The 8,315-nt window shown below is 34.8% G+C and overlaps 2 long non-coding RNA genes across 2 annotated transcripts; one reads left to right on the plus strand and one right to left on the minus strand.

Annotated features, from left to right (window-relative positions):
* Positions 1-1,856: 1,856 nt before the first annotated feature.
* Positions 1,857-3,391, minus strand: LOC146679180 (uncharacterized). Its single transcript, XR_014912002.1, has 2 exons — positions 3,012-3,391; positions 1,857-2,388 (listed from the first exon to the last, which is right to left on the minus strand). It is a non-coding gene; the product is annotated as an uncharacterized LOC146679180 (long non-coding RNA).
* Positions 3,392-3,603: 212 nt separating this feature from the next.
* On the plus strand, positions 3,604-7,511 carry LOC146679181 (uncharacterized). The gene is made up of 8 exons (XR_014912004.1): positions 3,604-3,874; positions 4,351-4,390; positions 4,536-4,582; positions 4,895-4,939; positions 5,787-5,816; positions 6,278-6,346; positions 6,553-6,627; positions 7,023-7,511. It is a non-coding gene; the product is annotated as an uncharacterized LOC146679181 (long non-coding RNA).
* Positions 7,512-8,315: the final 804 nt, after the last annotated feature.

Here is an 8,315-nt window from a genome sequence, read left to right on the forward strand (position 1 = left end):
TTTGACCAAAATTGGCCCTGGGAGGCTAAATGGACTGCAACTTAAGAACACACCAGCAATAAGAAAAACGCTGCAAAAGCACACAAAACACAACGGAAATAGGAAAAAACAGATTTCCAAAAGCACAAGGGAAGTGTTTCTGGGGAGACAACAACCCGACGGACCAGATGCAGGAACCAAAATATGCTAAGAATTGTGCTGGGAGACACTTAAAAGAAGTGGAGGATCTATTGATTTTGTGAGGAAAGAAAAGATGAGAGGTAAGTATGTTAGCCTGACTATTAGCCTAAAACTGTCATCGGCATTATATGAATAGTGAGATTAAGGTTGTGTTCAAATTCATGGGCTGCATCCTCCTGAGGACGCATTTGTAGAGCGATTCCCATACGGTAAAAAAATACATTTTTCCTGGCCAAAATATATTTCAAATATATGGTAAATATATTTTGTATTTGTGATGCTCCAAAAAAATATATTTTTGAAATTGAAAATATATTTCTTTCAAACCAAAATACATTTCAAAACATATTTTAGGGTGAAGAAAATACATTTCCAACCTTACAGTAGAATGTATATCAAAGTATCCTTTATTTAAAATATATTTAGTGCAATAATGATGATAATGATAACAATACTAAAAGTAACATGTTTTATGCACATCTGCAAAAAACAGTTGGATTCAAACAAAACAGAGTCAAAGGTCTATCACGAATTAGGTTGTTTATTCATTTGCTTACAGTATTTCACATTACACAATATCTCACTATAATGTAGCGTTCATTGACTTTGAAATTATCTGTCAGTGATACAGTAAACAAGATACAACAACTGCTATGTACACTTTAGTTTTTGACAATATATACAATTTAGTACTTAAAGGAACACACTCCACTGTTTTGGAAATAGGCTCATTCTCCATCTCCCTCAGAGTTAAAAATGCAGCGTCTTCTTTCTAGATCCGTACGTTAATAGGGCTCTGGAGCGTGATCTTACGGGATGGGGCGTAGCCAGGATTTTTGGTCAAGGCGCCATATTAGCAGGCCAAACAAATGCTTGCTGTGTGGTCGGTTGTAATGTTAGATTGCACTACCGACAAAGGAATAAGCTTGAAAACAGGCTCTCTTTTCATTGTTTCCTCACCTGGAAACATCATGAGGGAGCTTATGTGTTGGATGTTACCAAAAGAAGGCGTCTAGCCTGGATAGCAGCTGCGAGACGAGCTGATATTCAGTTCTCTACCAGCCACAGATATCTGTTGGTGTGCTCCAGTATTTTCATTCAGGTAAGTTCTAAATAAGTTCATATTATTATTTATAGCCTGTTAATTTTATTTTCAATAGCACAAACTTAGAACAAACATGCAGAACTACCTTCTATTTATAGAGTTGCTAATTATTTGGCATTATTGCAACAAACCAGCCTATGAAATGAATGAAACAAATCCTGACTGGGTTCCAACACTACACATGGGGCACTACGAAATCCCTGCTTCAAACTACATGCTACATACCACCATGCCAATCAGATTACTTCTTCCATGTGAGGGTAAAAAGGTGACCTTCCTGGATAAGATGGCAAAGGTTTGCTGCGTTTTGGTGAACATGTGCCCCAGTGTGGTAGTAAAACCAGGGAAAAATGCTCTTGTTAAATACTTTTAAGTCTTGTGCTGTTTATGTAGTGATAAGTTTTCAAAGGTGACAGTAAATTACAGAATGCTAGTAGTGGGTGATATTATACAAATGCTGTCATGATTTTATGTGAACATTTTGTCATTTGTAAACTATACATAACATTTTTTCTACATTGTAACTGATGTGATGTTCGACAAAGTGCTTTTAATTAAAAATAGGCAAACATTTCTTTGTTTTTTTATTCAACTTTTGAACAGTGGTATTTAGTAAGTACATATTCAGTAAATGCAAAGTATTTACATGGCCCCTAAATTAAAACATTATGGGTTATTCAGAACAGAACTATGCTTGGAAAAATATTGTCCCATCAGTTGATCCAACTCCTCCACAGTAGCAGGTGGAACTTTTCTTTTTTGAGGATGGCTTCTTTTACCTGTCACAACGAATGGTCTGTTTATGTTTTGATCAAGAACCTTTTTTTTGGGCAGCTGAAGAGGAGAAGTCTATCTTATGGCCAACCTCTGGCTGTATCTTGGTCATATTACCCAGCAAAACCCAGTATGCAGGTTCATCTGTAACAGTCCTTGTGCCACAGATCCTCACTGTTGCTTCTACATTAAACAGAAGAGCAGTGACATGGCTGCAAGTCTCCACGACTCTAGCCATACAGCTGCAGTGGGCGGCTTCAACCTTCCCTGTGATGCTCACAATGACCTGTGGCTGCAATGCTGCAATTCAGTCTTTAAGAGTGCAGGACCTAAAACACACACAGACAAAGTTCATTTAAAGACAAGAACTTTAATAAGCCAAGTCCGACACAAATGTGTTTTATTTACTTTCAAATCCATTTATCATAAATGTAACAAAGTGTTTTTATGTATCCATCTATAGAACGCTGCATGTTATATTCTAAATCTGCATGTTTCTTTTTAGAAACCTATCAGCAAAAAATGAACCTAAAGTATGTAATGCAAGGATGTAATCACTTTCAAGAGGGAGAAAACATAAAGTTCGACTTTAAGTGACAACTATGGACACCTAATATGACAAGCAGATTCTGCAGGTCATTAATCAATGTATAAAACTAAAACAGAATGTATTTTTAGTGACACAGGACACAAACAAGGAAGCAAGATGTGTAATTAGGATTATTTATAATAAATATGAATTAATTAGGGCAATTTCTTTAACCATAAAGAATAACTAAATCCTTCAGGACAATGTCACATCAATGCACTGAACTCACTATGTTATCCCTCTAACAGAGCCTCTACATGTTCTCACTGTAATTTCCCCCTCACGAATGAATTTTTGCTAGCACTAATTTGAATGCTGGGGGGAATCAAACGCATTTTACTCGCAGTACTCAAGCTGACTTACCTTTGCTTGAATGACGGCGTACTCACAACGTGGAGGCTTAAAAATAGCCAAATCTTGTACCCAGTCCTTGGTGAATTGGATGTGCGCCTCCAGAGATTTATAATTGCGAAATTGGTGCGCCGTGTATGCTCTGACTCCACAGACAAGGTATGAGAGTAGATCATGCTAAGTCAATAGCGGTTTGGTCTTCAGGGTTTCTACTCCACGGCTATATTTCATACGGGTCCACATTTCAACAATCAAGTACCGTCTCTTTGCATCTGGACAGAATCTGTCTCTATACCGTCATTTTCTTTTGAGCTACGTTTCAGAATGGTTCGTAGCAATCTTGTTTTGATTCGTGACCTGCCAAGATGGTGCTGCGCTCCCACAATGCATTGCGACATTACGTCGACTCCAAAGCCCTTTGCGTGCAGGAGTGTATGCGCATGCGCATTGCCACGGTGGTTTAAAAAATAAAGATATAATGAAAAGTAATTAATAAAAATTAAATATTTAAACATTCCCACAAATGTGCAATGAACGTGCAAAAACTCTCTTTAGTAGTTGTTGCTGTTTCTTTCTTTCTTTCTTTCTTCTTTTTTTTTTTTTTTGAAAAATAACGACGTCTCTGAGGCGCGAAATCTGACAGCGAGAGGAACGGCCGGATACAGGAGACGGGAAGAAACAAGCCGATTATGTTCGCGTTAATTAAGTGGTTGGAAGATGTAAAATTCTCAATTCTGCCAACTGAACATATACGAGATTTTAATGAGGATGAATAATTAGCCGGCATGGAGGAAACGGACCTTTATTTCGTGGAGTGGCGACAAGAAGCCAAGGCGGGTGGCCAGTCTAAGAAGCCTCCATCATCAAGCTAGCAGGTGCCTTTTCCCATATAATATTACTTTATTCTCGTGTATTTGGAACGGAAGCGTAGAGCTGCCACCCAGGCAAAAGAGAAATATAAGTATATCACGTTATAACGTGAAAAGTTTATCGTTCTAACAATATACTATCATGTTTGAACAACATGTTTGAACAACATTGTACGAAAAATGTACATAATTATCACGTCCGTACAATATTGTGCGAACGTGACAATTATGTATATTATAATAACGTGATATTATATTATACAAACATGAAAAGCATAATGTTAGAACAATAAACATTTCACGTCATAACGTGATACAGCTCTATTTTTCTTTTGCCTGGGTGGCAGCTCCACGCTTCCATAATTTGGTAATCAAAATATGTAACTTAATTAATTATATTGTGACGTACTTTTGCCTTTTCTTATTATTCTGCCTTCTCAATAACTATCAAAGCCTATTCACATTTAATTTGGCTTTCACAGAAATCCTACCTCTCCTTCTGGCTACAGAGTACTTACCAAGGTTAGAAACAAAGAACAGTTATGCTTTATTAATGTTCGCTAATTACAATGTTCCACATTTCCTTGCTTTTTAAGTCATTTTTAGGCTTTTTAGAGTTTTTGTTTTTTATTTTTTTAGCAGTAATGTTTCTGCCTATTTATTTCAGCCCATGAAATCGAATGCAGATCTTCCTAATGTGAGATTTACATAAATGTAAGTAATTTTGTTTGTCATTGTCATTAATGTTGTTGCTGTTGTTGTTTTTGTGCAGTTTGCAATCATATAAACCTAGCAAGCATCAGTCAGCACAGTGACTAACCTAAACAGATTCTTGCTTTATTCACATATATTATATGTAATTATATATACCTGCACATTGTACCTAGGGTTGCAGCCACTTGGCCCCACCCCATTGTTGTGACAGCCCTGATTGTACTTATACACTGCATCTGAACAGGGAACAGTCTGCCACATTAATGTATTTTTAAGTGACTTGTTTGTAATACATGAATTTGTTTTTTACAGATGTCAAAGTCTCAACCTCATGCTGCCCTCCCCCATCCTCCTAAAGTAAGTATTTGTTGTTGTAGTTTTTTATGCGGTGTCTGTGTCACATGCTAATCATAATTATTGAAATAACTGTTTTCTAACAGATTTTCCAAAACACTAGTTATGTTTGTTGTCATTCAGACCAATACTACTGCTTAGACATTGTTTAGTGGTCATGCATGTTTGACAAGCTCGTTATGATACCAAAACAGTAGGCCTATCACAATAATCGATATATCGACTTAACACACAATACATGTACATGACCTCAATAATTGTTGATGATGTAATTTATCCGCCATTATATTTACAAAAATAAAATATAATGATAACAAAACAATAACATTAAATAACATTGTTTTCTATTTGTTAGAAAATTTACTATTTATTCAAGTTTTTAAGGTATCTAATATTTTGATTCCTAATTTCAATGATCTAAATACTTTAAGAATTAGATGTTGGTTTGTCAATTGAAAGTGTGTAGATCTTGCATTATTATGGTGTTATATTATGATTATACATTCAAAGACATAAAATGGTCTTAAAATGACAATGACATAACTTGTCGCAATTGTTTATGGGGCAATATACCGACCAACAAAAAGTCGCTATCGTAACAGGCCTTCAAAACAGACGGTTTTATGATTGATAAATTCAAAAAATAAATACATTTAATTTCTCTGAGATTCTCTAATATTCAGTTACAGTTCACAACACAGTTACCCGTACATGCAGTATTATACTGTAAATATAAATCTCTGCATTTAGCATCCCACTAGAAGCGTCACAGTTACTGCCTCTTTTTTTTTTTTTTTTTTTTTTACAAATACCTGTACTATCACTAACACATTTACTGTTTTACTTTTAGCCTGTGGATACAAATGCAGATTTCCTTAATGTAAGTTGTGCATTTTAATTACATCATGTTATTTTTATTATTATTTATTTATTTATTTTATTTTACATTCAAATATTTCAAGCTTCTTGGTTAAAGAAGCTTGATTGCTAGTAGGTAAAGAATAGTTCACCTATAATTCATATTCCCAATTAATTTCTCACCTCTGATTGAATGCCTTTGTTTGTTTTCCTTTTGACTATAACAAAACATTTTTGCTGGATATATATGGTGAATTTATATGCATAGATACAGTCGTAGTGCTTGACACATGCAAACAGCAGTAGATGTACTAAAAAGGAAATAATTACAATCATGATGTTGATTGCTGATGTCAGTATATATATTTTAGAGGAATGTTTTGTTTTTCACCCAAAATGAACTATATTGCTTCAGAAGAGATTTATTACCCTACCGGACTCTTATATATTGTTCTGTTTTTTGTTTGTTTTTGTTATTTTCAGGTTCAATGGTGCGTGTTCTTCTAATGGCCGCCTTCCCACTGGAGGTTTTGATCCACAGCAATTTAAAAGGTAATCAGCTTTGAAAGTCAGTTCAAATGGTTAGCTAATAGTACTTTAAAAAGCCTACAACTCTGTCACCAGTTTCTTTACCAAAAATTACCCATAAAAGTATCGCTCAATAGCATATATTGTAGTTCAAATGTTTAGTTGTACAAATATCAAATTTTTGGAAATCTAAAACTAGTCAAACACTCAAATGTTCATGCTTTTTATAGGAGGACAGAGCAAAACGGACATCGGCGCAGAGTGAAGAACTGCCCTTGATAAGGACACTATGACAGCCATATATAGTAAGTGAAGACTTTCTGTGTATCTAAAATTGCATACAGCACAAGTAACTTACTTTGCAACCATTAAAATAGGTTGTAAAGTAAGTTACCAATACAAATAGGTGATGATGCATTGTAGTGGTTGGTCTCAGACAAAGAAGGTCAACAGATTTATGAATGCTGGAAGGTAAGGAGAGACGACCAAAAGGGGTGTTAGCATTACTGTAATGTGAACTGGATAGACTTCCCATCTAGGAAAAAAAAGAGGTAAAATTATGCGTAAAATATATCTGTATTAATATCTGTATCTATATAAACAGAAATATCTGTTTGCTAAATGAAGCCAGCTAACATAAATCACATTTTTATTTTAACTCTGATAAAAGTAATAGAACTGTGACTTTTGTTTGTTACAGTGGCGGTAAGGAAGGGGTTTCCCAGCGTGTCCAGAAGGGCTTTGAGGATTGCCGTGAAAGCTGGGGGAACTGAGACTGCTGGAAAAGGAAAAGAAATTACATTTTAAGTATGCTGACTTATGTTCATACAATCACACACACATATACACATACACACACATATGTGTGTGTGTGTATATATATATATATATATACACACACACACACATATATGTATATGTGTGTGTGTTTCTTTTAGAATGTTTGAGTATGTAATGAGAATAAACTTATAAAATGAATATTCCTTGCTTGATTGATATGCTATATGTATGTTTTAAACATCAAATAAAGATTTCTTTCAGATGTTACATGTGAATGTGTTTTCTTAGAAATATATGAAGGGTTAAATTTATATTTTTTTGAATGATTTTAAATAAATTTAAATTGTATTTTGAAATATATTTTATTAATATATTTCAAAATATACAAAAAATGGCCAAAAAATATATGTGCTAAAAAACATTTCAAAATACATAAACATATTTCAAAATGTATTTTAAAATACATTTTGAAATACATTTCAAAATATACAAAAAATGGCCAAAAAATATATGTGCTAAAATACATTTTAAATATATAAATATATTTTAAAATGTATTTTAGCACATATATTTTTTGGCCATTTTTTGTATATTTTGAAATATATTTCAAAATGTATTTTAAAATATATTTTTTTACCGTATGGGTTATGTCACAGCGATGCGCCGAAGGCTGTCCAAATTCGTAGACTCCTCCAAATGCAGCTGACAAATGCGTCCTCCTTTTCCCCGAATTTGAAGAACGGGTCGGGTGTGTCCTTCGTGGCCCACCATATCCCAGAATCTATAGCGCGGCCCAGCCAAACTCCAGTTTCCAGCAATGGCGGCCGCGACTAAGTTTTAAAATTACTCTTATTAATCTTTCTGGGTCACAAAATAAACTTTTAACATATTTTCAGGCAAGAATGTAGCTGTGTAAACATCAAATATCTGCTCGGTTTATCAAGATATTGCATATTTGCAAAAGTGCTTCGACGTTTTCGGAGCATCTGCTACCCACCAGCTCAATAGCTCGCCGGGAGCTCAAGGGTCACTGAAGCCGCCGAGAACGGCACAACTCCCGGCACATCATTTTCAGATCACCGCGGACTTTCGCTACTCGGGTTAAACGTAATATCTACGTAATATATAAATCACTTAGACAACCTAAAAATGTTATTGTTTGGCTTTTGTCAGTGTTTTATTTGTTAGTGAGTAAATTGGTTTGGCTGAGATT

Source organism: Rhamphochromis longiceps, linkage group LG1 (genome assembly GCF_057381845.1).
Source record: "Rhamphochromis longiceps isolate RC_006_pf linkage group LG1, R_longiceps_female_GT1.1, whole genome shotgun sequence".
Classification (NCBI taxonomy): domain Eukaryota; kingdom Metazoa; phylum Chordata; class Actinopteri; order Cichliformes; family Cichlidae; genus Rhamphochromis; species Rhamphochromis longiceps.